The 24,218-nt window shown below is 40.6% G+C and overlaps 1 pseudogene; it reads left to right on the forward strand.

Moving 5' to 3' along the window:
• The first annotated feature begins 16,417 nt into the window (after nucleotides 1-16,417).
• LOC115858770 (thymidylate synthase pseudogene) overlaps nucleotides 16,418-24,218 on the forward strand; it is a 195,061-nt pseudogene continuing 187,260 nt past the window's right edge.

Raw genomic sequence — 24,218 nt, forward strand, 5'->3', positions numbered from 1 at the left:
ACCCTTTACCAAAAAACAAAAAAGAAAAGAAAAAGAAACCACCTAGTAAACTCAAATAAGTTTGGGAGATGGATATCTATATATATCTATCTCTATATATAGATATAGTGATAAAAATTAACAACTTTTGAAGGTGTGCACAGCCGTTAGCTTTATGTATGTTGTTGTTCCAATTAATTCTCGTGTCAGGGAGGTGGAAATTTTCCCGCTGAGTTCTTTTGGCTGGTCTAATAATTAAATTGACACAAGATAGATTAACAGGAGAAAATCAAATTTAATTTCATATGTACGAAGGTCTCACAGATAGAGGACCTAAAGAAACGACCAAAGCAGACAGCTTTTATACTTTTAAGACAAAGAAACAATAAATCTGTGAAGAACTCACAAAACAAAGCAGTTTGGGCTTGGGTTAGTGCATCAGTAAAGCAGTAACAAGGATTGTTTATACAGCCTTATCAGCCCTGAATTTCCTACCTCTGGTGATAAGGACGTGTCTCTACCTCCTGGGACAGGGAGGGTACCTTTCATACGGGAGATTTATTTCCTGTTTTCAGGGGTACAGAGAGGAGGTCAGAGGGTCCCTCTTGCACCAGCTGTTTCTTGAGTAACTTTAATTCTGAGTAGTCAGTATGCCACTTGGGCCTATTTGGCGTAGCCTGCCCTGAGCCCCATCACTCACAGTAACCCCGTGAGGCGTTATTCATATCTCAGTCTACAGGTAAGAAAACTGAGTTGAGATATTTGACCCCTTTAAGCCTCAATTTTTTTATTTTTATTTTTCATTTTTTTCGGCCACACTGTGTGGTTTGCAGGGTCTTAGTTCCCCTGACCAGAGATTGGACCCGGGCCACTGCAGTGGAAGTGCAAAGTCCTAAGCACTGGAGCACCAGGGAATTCCCAAACCTCACTTTCTTATCTGTAAATTAGGATGCAAACCCAGGCAGGGCCTGTGATATTCTCTTCTTGAATATGTAGAGTCAATCAAATTTTCAGGTATAGGAAATGCAATACAAATCTCAGAACTTGCCACTACCAATATTGTTTTCATTCCTCAATAGATGGGAAGCTCTCTGAGAGCCCAATTCCCATTTGTGTCTCCACAGCTGACAGCACAGTGAATGTCTATCCCCCCAATAAAGTGGTTGGCTTTTTCCTTTAATTTTAATGGTATTAAAAGACTATTTTCGGGCTTCCCTGGTGGCGCAATGGTTGAGAGTCTGCCTGCCGGTGCAGGGGACGTGGGTTCGTGCCCTGGTCCAGGAAGATCCCACGTGCCATGGAGCGGCTGGGCCCGTGAGCCATGGCCTCTGAGCCTGCGCGTCAGGAGCCTGTGCTCCACAACAGGAGGGCCCACAACAGTGAGAGGCCCTCGTATCGCCAAAAAAAAAAAAAAAGACTATTTTCAATGTATAAAAACAATATGTTAGAATTTTTCATAGCCCTTTCTCATCTATTAATTTATTTTATTTTCACAACAATGCTCAGGTAGGTCAGTATTTCAGTGCTTTTTGTCTATACGAAAATCAAGATACAGAGAAAGAAGATGATCTGCCAGGACTGGACACAGAGGATTTGGAAGGGATAGGCTTCCTACATCTCCCTACTGAGTGTGCGATCCTCATTCCACCGACACTGGCGCCCTGCGTCAGCAGCTCCGGGAGGGGCTCAGTTGTCCACACTGAGTAAGGTCCCTTCAGTTCACTCAGTTGCCGCTAGACTGTCAACCCCAGAGACATATAAAATGTAACTATTTTTTTAAGCAAAAAATAAAGGTTTTCAGACGTGTCTACCTTGAATGTGCTCAGGCCCCTGTTTTGTGGAAATTAAATCACTGTCTCTGAATTACTAGAGGAACACATGATATTACACAAATCAAACCCCTATTCCTTTCTGTTATTACTTTGCTGTCTTACCCTTTCTGCTTATCCAATCATGTCGCCTGTTTGTATTCAGTATTAGAACACTATAATTGAAACATAAAATATAATAGGTGTTTTTACATCTCCTTGCGGTACGTCTGTGGCTGTGTGTGAAACTGTTCACACACAGGCACAGATGTACCCTGGACTGGGTAGATTTAGTCCCCTGGTCTGTGAAGGCCAGGTGTTTTTGTTCTCGAAGCCTTCACCTAAATAATGGGCTTTGGTATTTCTATTAGCAGCAATCTACTTCCTCTCAAAAACTCCCTCTGGTCTGCAGGGGAGGTTGTTTTCAATGAATTTTTTTGTTCTTTCCTTTCCCATTGTCCTTTCCCTGATCAATGTTTTAGTCTAACTACTTGATTTTCAAATTACTTTGCAATTACAAAATGTTTAGCTACTTTTAGCTTAACTTCAAACAGTGATTTTCATTGGTGCCATCTCTATCTTTCTCTGTTCCTTTCCTTGGCAACATTGTAGCTAGATGTGAAATTAATTGCACCCTGACTGTAACAATACCACCTGAGCTGGCTAGCTGTTCTCTGAGGAAGCATCAATTTTAAAAAAAAAAAAAAAAAAAAAAAAAAAAGCATTCAAGCTGATGGATGAAAGGATTAGGCTCTCTTAGCCTGGAAAAGTGTTGAGGGGTGACTATAATGGCTTTTAAGTACATAGGAGTTAATGGCTAGTTGTTGGCAACTGCAGGGAGAATAGAACAAAAGGAAATAGGTTTTAAGAGGGAAACTGGAGATTCAGAATGTAGGTAAGGAATAAATTGCTATCTAAAGACAGGACTGGTGTAACTTGCAGACAGGACAAATCCACGGTACACGTGGTGTTTTGAAGATTCCCAGGAAGGCTCCTGCTTCCTCACAAACTTCTCTTTCCCGCTGGCCTTTAGAGGGCTCTCAATCTCCTCCATCACTCATCCCTTCTGCACTCCCTAAGACTCTCCTTCAAGATCAAATTGTTTTATGATTCATTAAGTCACAAGCGGATCAGTACGGCTTCCAGGACCAACGTCATCATTTGTGGGGCCCGGTATGAAATGAAAATGCAGAGCCTCTTGTTCAAAAAGTACGGATTTCAAGATGGCGACAGGACAGCATTAAAACCACATGCGAGCCCTTCTAAACGCAGAGGCCTGCGCCACCGCACAGGGGACACACCCGTGGAGCTGGGCTGCATGGCTCAGTTTGGTAAGACGTAGAAAACAAGGAAGTTGGACCATGTGGCCTCTAAGGTCCCTTAAGAACCTGTCAACCATTGGACCTAGATCCAGGGCCCAATCACGGAGCAACAAGCCTCCCGAGATCATGGTGGTGGGAAGAGGACATCAGGAGGAGAGGAGGAAAGAAGATGAAAACAGCCCGATGCACCCTGCAGTCATGTGAGGGTCTGGGCGAAGGACGATGCCACGAGCACAGGGAAAACCTGCAGAGTAAGTCTTGAGTCCCTGGCCATCCCTTTGCTGACGCCCCTTTTCTCCAATGCCTTCAGTTGGCCCTCAGCCTCCAGCCACTGAATGCTCTCCATGGAAGAGCCCTCTCTTCTCAGCGCTGACCAATCCCCACATTCCCTCCAACCAAGCCTGAGGTCTGTGCTTCTCTACTTCCACTTTCTGTGCTGTAAAAGCGATAAAGGTGAGGCAAGCTCAGGGGTTAAGAGCTAATAATGTCTTAACCCCTAAGTTTATTATTCCTAAAATGGTTCCCTTAAAAGGAAAGAAAAGAAGATTAAATCCAACTTTCCAGGGCCTAGGAGAACAGCCTAAAATGGAATCAGATCAATCCAAAGTTTAATTTAAGTCAGTTTTTTTAAATGGTAAACATATATGTGAATTCTACTTTCTAGACCATAATACAGTTGTGTCTACTTTCATATTTTTAAGAAACTGTAATATGTCAAATTACTTACATTTGGAACAAAATGTTATCTACCTTTTCATTTTTCTCAAGGCATAAACAAAATATTGGACCCAGTGCATCTGTGACAAGAAGCCACACTGATATCTGGGAGCCAGCTGATTTTTATTTTATTTTATTTTTATTTGGAATAATTAGAAATTCAAAAACACCTGTTCATAAGGTGACAAAACTCATTTTTCAAAAACTAGCTGTGGGGTTTGCCAAGGCCAGTCTATCACTTCAGCTCTGCAAAGTTTTTGCTAGCCCTTGGGACCAGTAAAATTAGCATCTGTTCTCCAAAAACAGAATGTCTGCTTCATTTTGATGTAACTAATTCTCTAATAGCCAAAAGTTTCTTGATAACACAAAAGTAATAAGTACCAACTTTTCCAATCATGTACTCTTTGAGCTGTCAAGAAAGGATGAAATTGGCCAACACAGAAAAGGTGGATTTAGTGGATTTTCTTGTGCATTCTATCACCAGAACATGTATGAGAACGGAAAGTCAAACTTAACCCCTGCCCCATTGCTTTCTACATATATCAAGTTGATGTTCCACATTTATCCTGTGGCTTCACCATGCCGGAGGGAAAACACTCGTCAATCTCCTTGAGACAATATGTGCATGTTTATTACTGGTTGCCTTTTAATAAATATCAACAAGAAAATAATTGCTGTCATGGGTTGACCACATCTCACAGACCGAGCACAATGCCAAAGGCCATGCATGGGTTACCTCAGTCGCACTGATACTAAGAGGAAGGATGATTATCTCACTGAGTTATTACGAGGGTCAGAAGAGCTAAGGGCTCAAAGTTAGCTAATGCTAGCTAATTTACATATGCTATTTTCTTTAATCCCCTTAATAATCTCATGATTAACAAACTAATAAGATCAGAATATTAAATAACAGCTGAAATTTTACCCCAGTAAAATAGAAAACCTGTGCTCATATCCTTGTACTGTATTTGTAAACTGAGCAGGGGGACCCTACGGGGCCTTCCGGGACAGACCCCCTCATGTCCTCCGCCTGCTTCTTTTCTGTAGAAAAACTTAAGCCTCCTAGGCCTTCCCTGAGTTACGAAGAACAAATTTAATCAGAAAAGTGAGAAAATGCAGAAACAAAGGAAAACAATCAAGCAAGACAAATAATAGTTGAGCCATTAAAACAAAGTCAAGGACCTTTAGTTCCTCCTCAAGGGCTGTCGATAACATCCTGAACCATATCCCTGAGCTCTTTTGCCACTTCCTCAGAAAGGCCTTCCCTGACCAGCCAACCTAAAGCTGCCGCAACCCCACACTCCAGGCACATAATCCCAAACCCTGTTCATCTCCCACAGAGCACTTCCTGAGATCCACGGGTTTCTTGATTATCACCTGTCTCCCCCACCAGCATGTCAGCTCCTGAGAACAGGGACCTCATCTTGGTCACCACTGCAAATCGAAGACGTGGATTGGAGCCTGGTTCATTGTAAGCACTCGGGTGGTCATGAATGAATCAATCTACCGTACCACATATCTCTGAGAGAGCCAGCTTGCTTCAGGGAACACAGTTTCAACCTCATCCCACTTTCCCAATCAAAATGCACCTTCACTATGGTAGCATATCAATCACACTGCAGTTACTTCCATTACTTCTACTACTGCTATTACTACTACTATTACTACTAATAGTACCTATCACGTGTTGAGTGCTTGCCATATACCAGACAGAGTACTAATCATTTTATACCCATTATTCCATTTACCAATGTTACTATCCTCGTTTTAAAGCAGAGGATCCCAAGATTACTTTAATGAGATTATGGGGTTTGAAAGTCAGACAGCTGGTAAGTGATAGAACTAGAGCTTGAATCCAGTTTTTTCTGACTCTGAAATCACCATGGCATCCTCCCTCCCCTGTCGAAAGCATGCATTTCCGAGTGTATCATTTATAAGTTTGAGGAACACTGAACTAAATGATGGAAACCCCAACTGGGGAGAGCCCAGAGAAAATATTTCTAAACAGCTTTGGAGGATTTGGGATTACAGACAGGGAGGTGAATTCATCCTTTGAAGGAAAAATGCAAAGTGCTTTTCCCAAAAAAAGTCTTAGCCAGTCCGTTATCCTTTGTTCATGGTGTCAAGACAATCATTAACCACACCACTTTCAAGAGACCCAATGGTGAAAGTGGCCTCCCAAAGCAAGGACGGATATTGGGTTTGCAAGAAACGCAACTGAGAAAACAAGCCTGCAAAGCACGGCAGGACTCCCCACTACACTCAGCTCTGCCTGCTGTTCACAGCCTCTGCAGAGCCTTCAGCAAAGTTAGGGAAACGGAGCTGTACATTCTAGGCCGAGGATGGGAGCAAACATCCTGCAGAGTTTTTAAGGATATTATAGATTATTGGAGTGATCAGGGGGTTTCCAATATGCAATGTGTACTCTATCTCTCTAACCCTGATACATTTAGGGTCCATGATAAATAATGGGTAATCAACCTTGAGATTCACTGACAGACAGTTTGAGTTGGGGGAAATTTCTGTGAATCCAGCAATAATGCTATAGGGTTAAGAATACACAGCGAACCAAAAGACCCAGGTTGTGAAAAATAAATGTGATCTTGTGAGGCGATTGTGACACCACTTTTCAAGGCCAAAAATAGTGGAAACAGAATGAGAGGAAAAGATGAGGTTTTTGAAGCAATATAAAATTTATAGCTTCCTGGTTTATAGTCAAATGACTTTAAGACTCTCCAGTAGGAAAGCTAAGGACGTTGATTAGCATGTGGTTTAGGCATTTCAGATGATGTTATTCTCGGCATTCATCCTATTAATATTGGGGTCTATATTTCCTTTTTCTAATTCTTAACATTGGATCGTTTTTCAAATAGCAAAACACAGACCATATCCCCGCTGAATTTACCAGGGAGAAATTCTTTTAAAGACATAGCAGTATATCAATCGAATTTGTGGGATCTCCTGCATTCACCTTATAAATGGCCCTTATATGTGCACATCTCATGTGTCATTAATTGATTCTAATACTCCATTACTAACGAGTTCTTCTAGATGCCACATTTCTGTACTGCTGGGAAACATTCTTTTAAAAAAAAACAAACATGAACCAGAAATAGAAAAAGTTAGTCCTCTATTATTCTCTCACCCATAGAAAGCATGGGTGCAGTTCTGGTTTTTTTTTTTTTTTCAGTTCTGTTTTAATAGCAGAATAAATAGTAGAGTGATAATGTTTCACATTAATAAAGTAAATTTGGGTCACCAATGTAAAATAGAAATGTTTCTGATAGTTGTGGCCTGGAATAGGAAGCTGAAAAATAAGTACAATCTCTGTAAAATGTTTCTTTGTATTTAAAAAAGGAAGCTATCATTTTAACATTTCTCTTAACTTTGCTAAAAATAATGACCAAGACAGAATGCTTTTTCCCCTAACAGGGATGCCAAATGGAAAAAAAAACAAAACAAAACAGAAACTAAAGGACCACAGTGACCCCTAGTGGGAAGAAGGAGAATCGTTCTTCATGCACAGTAAATGGTTTAACAGCACAGAGCATTTGTGAGCAAAAACATTCTCTTTCTACAAATGAAATGGGAAGAAAATGACAGTAGAGTTGATTCCAAAAAATAGTTTAGTATTCATGCCTGGACCTGATATTCTTTGTTTCTAGCAGTTTTATATTTTTAGGCAATAGTTTATGTAGTTATGATCATGCCATATGCATGATTTTGCAGGCTGATTTATTCTTAACATGACAATCCAAGCATTTCCTTATGTTATTCAAAAAGCTTCATAAACATCCTTTATGATGTACCATGATTTATTTAACCTTTTCATCTTTCTAAGAAACTTTAAATGAATTTAAAAATATTTTAAAAGAAAAAATTTTGTAAAGGAATCCAAATAGGATTAGCAAAGTATTTCAAGGTAAGAAAGGTCCTTGGGCAACTGCTTTAAGAAACTCATAGATGCTTTGTAATTAAAATATCAATTATTCGACGATCCTTACTATACTCAAACTGTTAATGTTAGCTACACACTGGGAAGGACCTAACAAAAGAAGGGATGCTGGAGGGACATGATCAAGGTGATTAAAAGGTACATGCGTACAAACAATGTGAGGCAGTGCACTGAAGTAGGAAGTAAATGACACAACGATCTAAGGAGATCAGAAGGGTGAAGACAGCCAGCCCTCTAGAAAAGCAATCAGGAGAGCCGTCAAAGAGATGGCCAGCTGAAGAGGAGAGGAAAGATATATTCAAGATAATAGTGAATAACAGAAGAAAAAGTACAGAGGCAGGAGCTCGAACGGTTTTCCGAAAGGATGGAGAGGAGACGGTTCCAGCAGAGAGTTTAGAAGGAGCACTTCTTGTGATACAAAGGGAAAGGGGTGGAAAAAACATGTGCTGAGCATCATTTCACGTCCCAGTCACCATGTCAGGAGGTTTACATGTTCATCTCACTTATTCATCACAACCTTGCAATTATGGGTGTCACTGACCTCGTTTTAAGATGAGGAAGCTGAAAGTCTCAAAGGGGATGACTCTTGGCCAATAAGTAGAAAAGACAAGATTTGAACCCAATCAGTTGTCCTGTGTGGGCTGTATTTTCTAAAGTGAGAAAATCTTATCACTTGCCAGCATGTTTCATCTATTCACTTACTTAGAAAAAGAAAAAACCCTTTTATCATGGAAAGAACAGTAGTGTACTTCAATCAAGATTCTGTCTCAGTGATCACAAACGTAAAATATGGAGCTTCTGAATAAATTATGATTGCAATTAAATGGCCTCAACTCTTTCCAACTCCTCAAACCACAATTTTCTCTGGCATGTGGAATTTGTGAAGGCTGGAAACTATGATACTGAGAGTAAGGATGCTAAATCCTTTGTGAAACTGCAAGGAGTGTAGTCCCTCCCTTTCCCTCCCAAAGCAGGGGGGTAGCAAGAGTGAAGGGAGAACGAGAACATTAACGCTGCCTCTCGGGATGGCGTTTGGCTGTGCTGGACCTGCTCTCAGGCAGCCCCACGTGCCCATGATATTCCTCTACAGAAGAGAACTAACATTTATAGCACCCCACCAATGACCATATGCCCTTCATATATGTTACCCAGTAATGCTCATACCCAGCTACCCAGGGTCACAGGGTTCTGAGAAGCTGTGACCATGCAGTTCAGGTGTTCAGAGTTCTCACATTCAATATGTAAAGTCCAACAACACAGAGTTAGTTCCAACGAACTTGAGCTCTCTACTCGCATTTCTCAAATATTCTAAAGGGAGTATGTAGGTCACAGCAATACCCTTTTAAAATTCCCTTTTTCTCTCTCCTTTACTTCCCTCACCAACCACAACTATTCCAGCACCTCTCATCTTGAAAAACTCCTCACCAAAGCAATCATTTTTCCAAATTAAAAACTTCTGTTCCAAAGACACTGTTAAGAAGATAAAAAGACAAGCCATAGACTGGGAGAAATGTATCCACTGGGAGCAAATATTTGCCTAGCACATATCTGATAAAGGACTTGTATCCAAAATATGCACGGAGCTCTTCAAATCCAACAACAAGAGAACAAACAACTAAAAAGTGGGCAAAAAAAATCTGAACAGACACCTCACCAACAGAGATATACAGGTGGCAAATGAGCATATGAAAAGATGCTCAACATTAAATTGTAAATTTTGTTGCAAATTAAAACAAAAAGATATACACCTATTTGAATGGTTAAAATCCAAAATACTGACAATGCCAAATGCTAACAAGGATATGGAACAGGAAGAGGAACTTCCATTCGTTGCTAGTAAGAATGCAAAATGGTATGGCCGCTTAGGAAGACACTTTCGCAGATTTTTACAAAACTAAACATACTCTTACCATACAATACAGCAATCATACTCCTTGATATTTACCCAAAGAGTCGAAAACTTGCCTCCACACACACACACACAAAAACTCTGCACGCTGAGATTTACAGCAGCTTTAGTAATAATTGCCAAAAGTTAGAAGCAACTTGATCATCAATAGGTGATGAATAAACAAACTGTGGTACATCCATACAATTGAATATTATTCAACTATAAAAAGAAATGAGCTATCAAACCACAAAAATGACATAGAGGAAGCTTAAATGCATACTGCTAAGTAAAAAAAGCCAATGTGAAATGGCTACTGTATGTAATCATATTGTATGATTCTTACTAAATGGTATTCTGGAAAAGGTAAAGCTATAGAGACAGTAAAAAGATCAATAGTTTCCCAGGAGTGGTAGGTGGAGGGGAAGCAAGGATAAACAGCTGGAGTGCAGTAGATTTTTAGGGCAGTGAAGCTATTTCATATGATACTGTGACGGTCGATACATGACATTATGCATTTGGCAAAACCCACAGACCTTTGCAAAACAAAGAATGAACTCTAATGTAAACTATGGAGCTTAGTTAATAATAGAGTGTCAATATTGGTTTGTCAATTGTTACCAACATGCCACACCAATGCAAGATGTTAGTAACAGGGGAAACTCGGGGGAAGGGAGCAGAGTATGTGGGAACTCTCTGTACTTTCTGCTTATTTTTTTCTATAAACCTAAAACTGTTCTATAAAATTCAGTCTGCAAGTGTTCTTTTAAATTATTTTCCTCTCCACATATAAGTGGCCACTGGGACAGCCCCCTCCCCAACCCCTAAACCCCTATGGCTATTGTGGGTGCCAGAGGACCAGAAGACCAAGAAAGATGTGTCCTTCTCCTCACCCACATGGTTTTTGACCCTCTTTCTTCTTGGCCATCATTTTGTTTACTTGGGATTAATTTCCATCCTGTCCCTCTGGTTATTCCTATGACCATGTCACAGAGCCCTGTGCTGCGTGTGAGGCTAGGTGGCCTTGCGAAAGGCCCAGAACACAGATGGCCCACTCATCCCCAAGTGGGGCCCCTCATGGAGGACATCAACAGCACATCCCAGGACGTGACAGGGGCTGCTCCACGGGAAAGCAGCAATGACCCGAAAGTGACAGCACAGTGTTTGGTGTCTTTCCAAAGGGATACCTTGCAAAAGAGCTCAGAACTGATTGTGGAGTCTCCAGGTGCACAGACGGAGGTCTGACCTGAAGAGGAAACAGGGGCAAGATAGGCCTTCGGGGGAAACGACCCTCCCTGCTTTGAATGATTGTTCAGAGAAATCGTTCTTCTGAACCTACGCCTTCGTTTCCTTCAGGTCTGTCCAGATCTTCTTGAGTCTTCTTCAGAAAGTTCCATCATTAGGAAAGGTCTACTTTGGGAATCCCCAAAAGCAGTCCATACAGTCAACCCTCCACATCCATGGGTTCCACATCCGGGGATGCAACCAACCATGGATCGAAAATATGAAGAAAATTCCAGAAAGTTCCAAAAAGCAAAACTTGAATTTGCCGCTCACTGGCAACTATTTACATAGCATTCACATTGTATTTACAATGGTTTATAAAGCATTTACATCGTATTAGGTATTACAAGTAATCTAGAGACGATGTAAACTATACGGGAGGATGTGCGTAGGATATGTGCAAACACTGTGCCGTTTTATATAAGGGACTTGAGCATCCTTGGATTCTGGTATCCACAGGGAGGTAGGGTCCCGGAATCAATGCCCCACAGATACTGAGGGACAACTATACTCAGGATTTTCTGAAACAAAACAGACTTAAAATAAGCTATGTAATAAAATCCTCCCAAAAATCTGCGTAGGACGCTCACAAGTAATTATAACTAACAGAGGGTACCAAGCCCCAAATTGAGACAGGTCATCAGTCATCTGCAACTGAGTTCAAAAATAACATCTCTTAGTTGGAAGAACTCACTTTTTGGGGTTTAAGACTCAAACATGTAAATAACCTCCTTCCCTGTCCCTTATTTTCAAGGGTTAAATTTTTCATGATGCTCTGAACACCCGTACTCTTCCTGACTGATCGTCAGTCTGCCGAATCACTCAGGAGGAAATGTTTACAATGCAGTACATACGTTTTTAGATTATCGTTTTGTCGTCTGTTCAGAAAACTATCAACATCAGCACATACGTACACATTGTCCTCTAGTCTTCTACTACCTGAGCAGTAAATACCAGCAGAAATTTGGCAACTATTAGCAGCAGATGACATTTTCCCTGATATGCACAGAATACTGCTGAGAAAGAACGCACTGGATTAGACAGGATATCAAATCAATGGATACATTCCAAAATCATTTTTCTCATACAACCTCAATTAAAATAAAAATGTAAAAGGGTAGAACTGGGATGTTTTTAACAAGACATATTTCCTATAAGAAATACAACCATGATTTCTACTGACTTACAATATTTAGCACGGACTTACGCCCTTCATAATTTTCAAATTGTTATGTAGATTTCTTTACTTTTTTTTTTTTTTACCAGTAAAGAAGAGTATTAAATTTACTTAATGTTTCCTGAGTGCCTGTTTTAAGATGATTGTTCATTATATCCTCCTTCTAAACATATGGAGAATTTTATAATCCCCTTAAAATAGGCTAACTCTACCAGAGAGTGTTCTGTGATAACCCCAATTTAAATTTACACTTGTCTGGGTTTTGATCTTTCATATTATTAAAGATGCATCCCTTTCATTATAGATTTAATTGAAATTTCAGCTAAACCTTTCGAAAGGCTGATCTAAATAGGGTTGAGCAACGTACACTTGTGGCATGGCTGACCTCGCTGACCCAAAACATGAACGCATTGAGAAGAGATGGTTAGGCCTAGGTTTATTGAATCTTGACTAAATTTAAGCAAGTTGTTAGTTCTCTTACAAAATCTCAAAAAAAAAATAGGAATATGATTGTTCATTTCCTGGGTTGGTTCATTCAACCCACTGATGTCTGGTCCTAATGAGACCTGTAGTGGGGATTTGAACCTCAAATGGACCATCTTGCTTTGCACCAAGAAAACCTCTCTTGATTGCCCCCATTAAGTCTCTCAAAGATGGATCATTTTTGTTGCCATGGATACCAGGAAAGTAGTATGGGTGGATCTGCGCAAATCCATAGTCACTAATCGTTTCTGGAAAAATCAACCAGAACTTCAGGCCGTACTGAAAATGACCCATAGCATCATTTTGAATAGAAACACATGTACATTTCTCCTACATTGAAGCAAAAATTCCGAAAGCTAAAGCTCTTTGTCACATGTTGGGTTCTGCCTTACCCACCATGTATGCATATTCATGGAAGAGAATAATGTCAATCAATACCATAACCATCTTCACTTTTGGTTCTAAATCCAACAAAAAGAAAATTATTGCAAAACATACTTTTTTTTCCTCATATGCTAGGATCCTACCGTGATGTTAGCCACAGAGACAAAAGATAAAATTAAAACATTAAGAGATTCTCTTTATAAGCATGTAAGGAAATATTTCTGCCAAAAGGCCTACGGTGTAAAGACAAAAGCAGGTGATTACTATGAAGCACAATTTACTGAAAATCTGAACATCATTAAATTAATATATATTTTTAAGCCATGAGCCAAGCACTTAAGTTGTTAAAGGAAATTCAAAACCTGCCATTTTCAAAAAGCTTACACAATGCTTAGGAAAATGAGGCAGGCATTCCAAGTCACTTTTGAACAGTAAAGACGGTGTCTAACCATATTCTGGAAAAGACGGCATGGATAAGTACTATAGGGATGAAGAAACACAAAGATCTTTGTGGAATGGAGTTATCAAAGAAAAGCTTCCTAGAAAGGAGGTAAACTTGATTTGATTTGGAGGAAAGTAAAAGGACAGGTATTCCAGGTCAAAGGAGGTAGCTTACTTTTGTTAGGATTCTGAGGGAAACCTCTCTGAGGAGACGGTGTCTGAGCAGAGACCTAAATTATGAGGAGTCAACCTGCAGGTATCAGGCAGAGGAAACAGCAAGAGTATATGACCTTAGGAGAAAAACAGTTCATGTTCATTTTCAAAGATAGCAAAGAGGCCAGTGTGGCAGGTGCACATGACAGGAGAGAGTGGTGTGGGTGAAGTCAGAAAAGCAGGTATGCACTTATCCAGTCAACTTTCTTCCACCATTGTAAGGGATTTGTCGTTTATTTTCGTTAAAACAGAAAGTCAGTGAACTATTTTAGATTTGGGTAAGGGATTCAGACAGGCAAGTTAAATGATGTCATTTATATTTTTGAAAGATCACTGTGGTAGCCCTGAGAAGAATGGATTGTGGAGAGAGGGACAGGAACAGAAGCTAGAAGATGATTCGGAGGGTCCTGTAGCAGTGATGCAGGCTGGGACCGGGGAGGTGGCAGCAAGAGTGAGAGAAGCAAGATGCCCACAAACAAAAAGAACCTCCAGGACTTGACGGTAATTGTGAGGCAAGAGGAGGGAGGAAGGGAAAAGAAGACCTAAGGATGACAGCTAGGCTTTGTGCAATTTTGAGAGCAGTGAAACTTCTCAGTGAATTGGGGAAGAATTGAAAAAGAAGAATTTGAGGGGAAAAGGGTAGGGAGAAAGTTAAGAGTTCCATATTAGACATGTTATTTTTTCTGCCTGTTCTATATCTGTCTCACTCATGGATGGGAATTAGCTATAGAAACTTGATGGCAAGGGTCTAAACACTAAAGTGTTTATTTTTCTCCTATAGCAAAGAGCCCAGGGAGGGGTCAGCAGTTCAGGGCTGGGAGAGCTCCTCAAAACCCCCTTTCCTTTCCCACTCAAGTACCAAAAAAAAAAATGACTTTCATTCTATGGTTGCCACATGATTACAATATATGTTCTGTCTGCAACTTCTGGTCCATGTTTCAGGCAGGAATAAAAAGGAAGCAAAATGAGGAAGCATGTGTGTCTATATCAAGACTGAAAATTTCCTAGAAATCTCCAGAATACTTTGATTGACATCTCTCACGACCCCATAGCTGCAAGGGAGTCTGAAAAATGTAGTTCTTAGTTAGGCACATCGTTATCCCAAACAATCTCAGAGTTCTGTTTGGCTACTGGGTAGGTAGTCAGCTGTGTGAGCCACAATATCCAAGTACAAACTGAAAGAAGTCAGTTGGTTACAGGAGTATGGGGTCCAAAGGAGTAGAGATATCAAAAATAGTCAGCCTATAGAGGATATTTAATGCCATGGGACTGAGTAAAATTAGTTAGGTAAAAATTAAAGAAACAAAAGAGAACTCCATGCTGAGCCTGGAAACCTTTCAACATTCTGAAATCCAATAAAGGAGGTAGCAAAGAAGATTGAAAGGAGCAGTCAGAAAGACAGAGGGAAAATCAGAAGAATGTTCTGAACACTGCTGAGAGGTAACATTAGAGAGGTCAGAGGAGGGGCCCCTGGATTGGCAACATGGAGATTGTTGGTAACCATGAAAAGAGTGGTTTCAGTAGAGTAATTAATTCAAGGGCCAGATTGGAGTGGGTTAAAGAAAGACTAGAAGGCAAGAAAGGGGGTCTGAGTAGAGACAATTATCCCAAGCAGTCTTGGGATAATAAAAGAAGATAGGGACTTCCCTGGCGGTCCAGTGGTTAAGATTTCTTGCTTCCAATGCAGGGGGTGTGGGTTCAGTCACTGGTTGGGGAACTAAGATCCCACATGCCACATGGCGTGGCTGGAAAAAAAAAAGAGATAAAGCAACAACAGAGGATATGTGACTTCAAGAGAAGTTGTGGGGTTTTTTTGTTTTTTGCTTGCTTTGTAAATAGAAGATACTAGAATACATTTCTCTGCTGTTGGAAGACCTTGAATTCCAAGTTGAGAGGTTGAAATTTAATTCTGGAAACACTGCAAGTTTTTAAGCCAGAAAATGACATGATGAAGTCAGTGTTTTCGGAAGACTCATCTGAAAAGAGCTGCCCATAAATTGTGTAAAATTGGAAAAGTATACATAGCCATGAAAAGCGCTGGATGTCACCCAAAGGGAGCCGACTAATGCAACAGAAAATGGCCTTAAATAGGCTCCTGAGGGAAGTCAGCTGTGAGTCTCTCAATGGCTAAAGAATGGGTCCCAGAGAGGCATTCAGAATTGATGCCTCTCCAAACAGCAACATTTCAGCTTAAAGTCTGTCTCTGAGAGACCGCCGTAAAAACTCCAAACACTGTAAAATATCTGAGGATAAAATATTGAAGTCATCACTAAAATCTGCTAAATATTAAATGGATGAATGTGTTGGATCAGCACTTATTTTTATTTGTATAATTTATAGAGCTGGGTAAATGTATATGGTACTTTATAGAACATAAGGCACAAAAGACAGAATTGCTGTCCTGTGAAGTTTACAGTCTCTTTCAGACATAAACTAAAACACTGGAAGATGACCCTAAAATATTTTTTTCAGCCAAAGTGACTGGAAAAGACATGAGCATAGCCAACACAACGGATCAATGTTTTACACGTCCTAGCGCACAACGCCAGTAGAAAGCCTTGTTAGAGACCATGGTCTCTTACCAATTTCTTTTTTATCTGTGTTGCGTGTATATCCTGAAATATTTGGAAAAGAAAATATGTTTATTTGCACGGGTCCTCTCTGATATTTCTCTGATAACAATTAGGATTTATTAAAAGACTCAAATCATAGAATGAGTATGTTAGAACTATAGCAATCAAGCCACTCAATCAACTCACTTTCGAGATGGAGCTGACAGCCAACAAGGTGAAGGTGAAGTAATTCACGAAAGGTCATTCCACCAATTAGCAGATCTGGAACTTAAACGTGAGAACAATACACAGTCTAGGACTCTTCCTCTTTTCTCCTTCAGAAGCAAATCAACTCATAGAAGTTCCATTTGTTTATTTCCCCATTGATTTTCATGAAAATCATGTGGCTCTTTTATGCTGTTTCCTCTGAAATTCATCTGCATTATGCTGCACTTTAACAAAAGCATCCAGGGAATAAGGTCAGGAGCTGCTTTCTAAGGTCCCAAATCCCAGATTCTGATAGCCCAGAATCAACAATTGGCTGTATTTAATATAGACCCATCTCCGACAGAAAGCTCTTCCGTTTCTTGAGTCTATTTTAACAGCTTCTTTTCCCCCCTACAAAACCAGATGATGCCCACTCTCAGCAGTCACATTCTAATCAACCCAAAGATGTAGAAAAAACTTGCCGTTTGTGGGATTTAGGTACCTACGACAGCAGCCTACAGGAAACAGCATATAATATGTGGTAGATTAACTGACTGTGAAATTACAGTTTAAGCAACAAAGCTTTTTAAAGTGTTAGCAATGTAAAGAAGCATGTAAACAAACTGATTTCATTACTTGTTGATGTAAAACAGTTTGCCTTTTCCCTGTGCCTTCTTTCTTCCTTTCTCTTTATAAATGTCTTACAAGCACTTGCTCTGGGATCATTTCATTTATAAAACCTTCCTAAACAGCACTCCTTGAAAAGGGAGATTTATTTGTAGAGATGCTGAATGATTATTAGCTAAAGTGATCTGCAGTGGTTTCTGTGGATGTTAAAAGCTAAGAAAGCCTTGTACAAATCAAAAGTATTATATTAATGTTATTATGATGAATCAGAAAGGTGAATGGTCATTATGGATGGGCAGCTTAGTGATTGCCCAGCACTTTACAACTACAAAGGACAATAGAGAAAATTAATCCAGGCCAATTCATTTTGAAAATGAGGAAAATAAGGGTCCATAAGGATAAGTGATTTGTAAGGTAAGGATCCCACAACTAGTTAGAGGCTGAGCTGGAGAAAGAACCTTATCAAGTGTAAGGAGTTACAAAACCACACCCCCAAGGAATTTCTCTCGTGTGCTACCCTCAAGTCTCGGCATGATACCTCCCACAAAACCCACACCTGTCAGATCCCTTAGTCTTGCCCAAGAGCAACCTATGCGTCAGTGACTGAAGGGGTCCAGGACTAAAACCAACCACCAAGAAAGGTCAGTCGCTATTAGACCCATGTTCCCCAAAGCTAACGCTGAGAGAAATGAGGCAACTATTTTGGAAAAGGAGCGCGATTAGAATATTTATTCCACGAGATTTAGCCTACGACCACAGAAATATAGGGAACATAAAGGCATTCCGTTAGATTCAAAAAAACAAAACAACAAAACGCTCCATTTTAAAAATGTGTCTTTTCCAAGCCACCAGAATTCTACAGCACGCCCAACTGGACTTTTCTGTTTCCAAACACCGTATTGGTGTCCTTCATGCTAATCACTTGGTAGCGTACCCGTATAATGATTGTGCACAATCCATTTGACAAACAGTCTATTTGTTACTGGCTGTACTATGATCTGTTGTCTCTTTTGTATCATCGAGGAAAGGTTAGAGTATGCCAAAATTTTCAGCAAGATGGGTGGAATTTTTTGCATTCAGAATGAGAGAATGCATTACAACTTTAACATCAAGCTATGAAATATTTACCCCCAAATCTTAGGTTTTTCAAAGTATTGTCAACTCTATGGAAGCTAGTTACAGATACGATGATGTGGTCAGGCTCCTAATTCACAGGAACACATGTAAGGTTAGGAAGCCATCAATGTGTGACTTCCAGTTCTAGTGGATGTTTGCTAATTGAGAGAGAGAGAGCAGGGAATTATAAAGCTCAGGGAGAAGTATTGTGAGTGACCAGGGAAGGAAGAGGTGGAAGTTAGCATGTGTGTCCTGCCTGCTACCTTCTTCACACAATGAACAATGCAGATGCCTAACACACATGGATCCATTCTCTTTGCATAAAACTCCTACTTTCTGAGCTATGATCTCTTCACTCCAGAGGCATTGTCTCCCATTCCAGCTATTAACTAGTTTTTCAGAGCTGTCATCATCCCAGTGAGACCCTCAGTGGAGTCCACCCAAGTCAAAGGAGGTCTTACCAGGAGGAACAGGCAGAAAGAAGAAACTGCTCCCTGTGCACTGTTTTCCTCACTTGGGCACTTGGTCCACAAATTCCAAAGAAAGATTTGCTTTTCTCATAGCAACAGGGTACTCCTCCTAAGCAGTTCATATAAACCAGGGTGAGAACCCTCACATGGCAGAAATAAAGTTTCTGGTCTCAAAATGAAATCTCCAAATTTGGAGAGGAAGGGAGATGACAAAGCTCAACTCAGAATTTTCCAACCAGATCAAGTAACAATATTGGTCATTTATTCATTTGCTCAGCAAATATTTATTGTCTACTCGAAGCCAGACACTATTCTAGATGCTGGGGATACAGCAGTGAACAAACAGACCAGGAAAGTGAGCAAATATATAGTATGTCAGAGGGTGATAAATACTATGAAGAAAAAGGAAATAAGGCAAGGCAGAGAGGTAGGGACTTGGGAAGGTGGCCAGTTTGTAATTTTAAATAAGGTGTCCAAGGAAATCCTTAATGAAAAGGTGACATTTGAGTCAAGGCCTGTGGGAGGTGGGTGAGTGAACCAGACAACTATCTGGGACAACAGCAGGGTAAGAACAAGTTCAAATGCCCTGAGGCAGGAGCTTACGTGGCACGTTTGAAGAATTGCAAGGAAGCCAGTGCGGCTGGAATGGAGAAAAGGAAGGGAGATTAGTGAGGACAGAGGGAGAAACCGTAAGGTTTTGGAAATCAGAGTAAGGACTTTTATTCTGAGTGACATGATCTGACTTACATCTGTGTGTGTGTGTGTGGTATGCGGGCCTCTCACTGTTGTGGCTTCTCCCGTTGCGGAGCACAGGCTCCGGACGCGCAGGCTCAGCGGCCATGGCTCACGGGCCCAGCCGCTCCGCAGCATGTGGGATCCTCCCGGACCGGGGCACGAACTCGCGTCCCCTGCATCGGCAGGCGGACTCTCAACCACTGCGCCACCAGGGAAGCCCCTGACTTATATTTTAAAAGGTTTATTCTGGCTGCTGTGTTGAAAGTAAACTGAATGGGGGTTGGGGATGGGGTATGGAGGTAAAGTTAGGGAGAATGGCTGGGAAGCTATTACATGATTGTGGCTCAGATCACAGAGGTAGCAGTAGTGATGGAGAGAATGATGGGCTGTGGGTATATTTGCAATTGAGCCAATAAGATTAGCAGATAATTGCATGTAGGGTATAAAAGAAGGGAAGGAGTCAAAGACCTCAAAGTTATGAACCTGAATAGCTGGAAGGGTGAACCGATATGCAAAACACTAAGAAAACCAAGTTTGGAATGGATAATCAGAAGTCCAGTTTGGGATATGTTGAATCTGAGTTGCTTCTCAAACAACCAAATGAAGATGCTGGGTGTAAAGATCTGGATATGTTGGTCTAGAACCAGGGGAAGAGATCCGGGCTAGAGATATAAATGTTAGCCACTAATGTAAAGCTTCTCCACTGGCTGCTCCCACTTCCATGGTGCCTCTTCATGTTCAGAACTTGATTATTCCTTCACACCCTTTGACTTAAAGGGGCTCTACTCCTACAGAATTTAGTCATTCGATGTTTGTCCTCCTGCAGAAATATCTTATTTGGGGACTTAAACGAGTAACTGGAAAAGGAAATTATTACTGTTCTAATATTTCTAGAATCAGATTTTTTAAGGTTTTCTCCATTAATCCCTAAAGAACCTTGAAGGAGACTCTTGTAAAAAAAAAAAAAAAGTAAGGAATTCTCTGGTAGAAACACAGAATTTAATTTGTGACTTTCTTCATGGTAGTTTCATGAGATATTCTGAACATTTCATTGCTGTGGCACTGGCAACATTCAGCTGGTCATTTTTTACATTGTTATTAGAAGTTGCTTTCAGACTCAGTTTCCTCAGTATAAAATCTTATGTTTCTTTTGACTAGCTTCTAAAATTTAAGGATACATTATTGCTACACTGGTATTTGAAGATCCAAGAAGACTTTCCCAGGTGACCAGAAGACTTTCCCTTGCCTCCCGTTAGGAATCTGATCATCCAGAAATCATTCCATCCCAATCTTTAGCCACTCTTCCAAAGATCTCCTAACTCTACCTATGATGAAATTGTAAGGAGGAGAATCTCTCCACACCAGACTAAGATATCATTAAAGAGTCAATAAACCGATATTAGAACCACTATTTTCTATTGGTTTTTGCAAAATCTGAGGTTGCATCTATCTTATATTAAATAGACACAGGACATGGCCACGTTGTGCAAAAGCAAGAATCTTCTCCTGCACTTAGAGTCAGAAGTTGTCTGTTCTGGCCAAAATGCCTTTTGCTTGTATCCTGAAACTTCACCTGTATTCCCATTCTCAATTAATTAAAAACATGAGTAGACATATTTCATTGGGTCCCTTTCTTATCAAGTATACTCAAAAAATACCCCTACATATAATTAAAATGCATCTTTCTAACTTACCCTGATTTTTTTTTTTTTTAATTTAGGACTTCAAAATGACTCCTAGAGCAGAGTTCAGCAAACTTTTTCTGTAAAGGGCCAGGTAATAAACATTTTAGGCTTTATGAGCCAAAACTCTGTCACAACTACTCAGCTCTGCCATTGTAGCACAAAAACCCAGCTATAGATACTATGAAAATAAATGGGCATGGCTGTGTTCCAACAAAACACCATTTACAAAAACAGGTGGCGGGCTGGATTTGGCCTGCAGGCCATAGTTTATTGACCCCCTCCTCTAGAGATTAGGCCTGAGCGTATCTTATTCCTTACTTCCACAAATAGCAAAACTCTGAGTCTTCAGAAAACATATACTGAACTTGTTCCTTACTTAATAAATTCTGGATAAATTAAGTCACACATTGTACACTGCTCTCTGAGCCGGTGTACTAACCCATAATCAGGTTTCTCACAATGGCCTACAATGGGTCAAAAAAAAAATTATTCACCCAAACAATGCAGAGTATCAAACAAGAAACCTCATTCCAAAATATAAAAGTCAATGTTTATGATATCATCTGCCAGAATAACAAAATACAACTGCTACATATGAAACAGATTTCCAAATTTTAGGAATTTACCTACATGCTACAGTTTCTACTTTTGTTCAATTGCAACATTCTTAGCCCGTAAAAAGAGATGGCAGAAATCATATTTGGAGATCTGAAAACATATATTCACATTTTAGTGACCACAGCTAAGAACTTAAAACACCAGACAGTGCTTCTGATTATAATCCTAAAATTCCTAGAACAACAGAATCACAAGAAAGGAACAGGGTCTCAGATTCTCGAAGAGAATCAGGTATACTAACTCTTCCCTACTGGAACACTACCTATGTATCAATGCTAATTTATCTGGGGGTTATAGAGACTGTGGCAGCCAATCTCCAAGATGGCCTCCAATGAACCCCACTGCCTGGTGTAGTCCCTCCCCACACTGTACCAGGGTTGGTCTTTGTGACCAAAAAATTAAAGCACAAGCGATAGTAGGTTACTTCCAAAATCACATTCTAAAAGCACTGCAGCTTCTGTCTTGGTTTCTGTGTCTTGTTCTACTGTCGTAGCTCACTTGCTCAGTATGGCTGCTGCCACGTCAGGACCTTCCTGTGCAGGGGCCCACAGGGTGAGGAACTGAGCCTCCTGTCAACATCCACATGAACAGGCTTGGAAGTCGTTCCTCCAGCCCATCGGAAGACTGCAGACTGGTCAACAGTTTGACTACAACCTCATGAGAGACCCAGGGCCAGAACCACCCAGCTAAGAAAGTGTGTGAGATAATAAATGTTTGTTGCTTTAATATGCTAAGTAATGGAGTAATTAGTTACATAGCAATAGATAATTAAAGACTAACAAATATGTAATATGTAAATTGGTTAACATAAAAACAGATTGTGATTCATCTGCAGTCAGTATAGAAAAGACTGATAATATTCAAAGGCAGACAAGAAATAAAATCTCTTCAGGTGTTGCAACCAGCCCCTGAAAGTTGGCTCACACCGATGAGATTCAGTCATCATCTGTGAATGTGAGTTCAAGTGGCCAAAACGTGAGGCATTACTTCCTGCTCAGACCTGGCCTGGAAATTCCATCTTCCTTCCTTCCTTCTACCTAGGTCAATATGCAGATTTCATTCATTCTTTGTGGCCCAGGTCAATTCCTTCCCAAAAAGTTTTTTCAAACCACACAAGCACCAACATGGCTCTGTCTATTCCAACATCTACTGCATTTGATTCCAGGCCACAGAGTTTATGACTGTTAACTAGTAATTAGTTCAATCTCCCTAAGTACTTTGAGAACACAGTGTGTTTTTCATAAGAATTCTCTACTTCTCACCTCACCCCATCCTTATCTCCTGATATTATTCACTTATTAGCAACAGGACCCTCTCTCATGACCATTTCAGCAATTGTGAGGCATGTTCTATGCTAGATATTGTGTATGGTACTCATCATCAATTTTCAATCTCTTCCAAGATCCACCTGGATTCCAGAGCTCAAAGGCTGAAAACTACAATTCCCAGACTCACTTGCAGCTATGATTCTGGATATAATTTAGGTTCTGCTAGTAAGATGCACTTGTTTGAGATCTGGAAGGTAGAAAAAAGGTAGAATACTTATTTTTCAGTTGTGATTGAGGAGACGCAGGCTCTGCCAACACAAGTATTGGCAGTTCACCAGCTTCAAGGCTGTTAGGAAGTTACAAAGACAGTAATGATGGCACGAGGCGCAGTTTTCTGGCCTCAGGTCACAGCTCAGGCACGGTCAAAAAGTGCAGAGGAGGGGCTTCCCTGGTGGTACAGTGGTTAAGAATCTGCCTGCCAATGCAGGGGACACAGGTTCGAGCCCTGGTCCAGGAAGATCCCACATGCCACGAAGCAACTAAGCCCGTGTGCCACAACTACTGAGCCTGCGCTCTGGAGCCCACGAGACACAAGTACTGAGCCCACGTGCCACAACAACTGAAGCCCGCGCGCCTAGAGCCCGAGCTCTGCAATAAGAGAAGCCACTGCAATGAGAAGCCTGCATACCGCAACGAAGAGTAGCCACCACTCGCCGCAACTAGAGAAACCCCGCACGCAGCAACCAAGACCCAACGCAGCCAAAAATAAATAAATAAATTTATTATTATTTTTTTAAGTGCAGAGGAGTCCCTGCCTCCAGGCCTTCCAGTCACTTTGTAAGCACCTAATTCCTTGTAGTAAATCCCTTTCAGGGTAAGATGCCCCGTAGGTCTCTGTTGCCTGCATTGAACCCTGACTGATATACATATCATGCAGTTTTCTTTTTTTAAGCCTTTTCTGATCACTTGGTACATTTTTCTTTTCATTCATTCATCCACTCAACTAGCCATGGACATTTTCTAAGTGAACAGATAAGTGAGGAAAAGAATGTCTTGAAGGAAAGATAATGATTTTTGGTTTTGATAATATGCTTATAGGTTCTCCAAGTGGGGAAAAGCAACAGACAGGGGAATCTAGGGCCTGCAGTGAAGGAGAGAAGTCCAGAGCTTCCTTCAGTACTCTGCTTGCTGCTAGGGAACTGTCAGGTGAAGTGTCGTAGCTCTCACTATTTGTTGATTACCTTGAGTCTGAACCAGAGCAAATGCACTCATTACTAAGTCAAAGCAAT

This window comes from Globicephala melas, chromosome 10 (genome assembly GCF_963455315.2).
Source record: "Globicephala melas chromosome 10, mGloMel1.2, whole genome shotgun sequence".
NCBI classification, from domain to species: Eukaryota; Metazoa; Chordata; class Mammalia; order Artiodactyla; family Delphinidae; genus Globicephala; species Globicephala melas.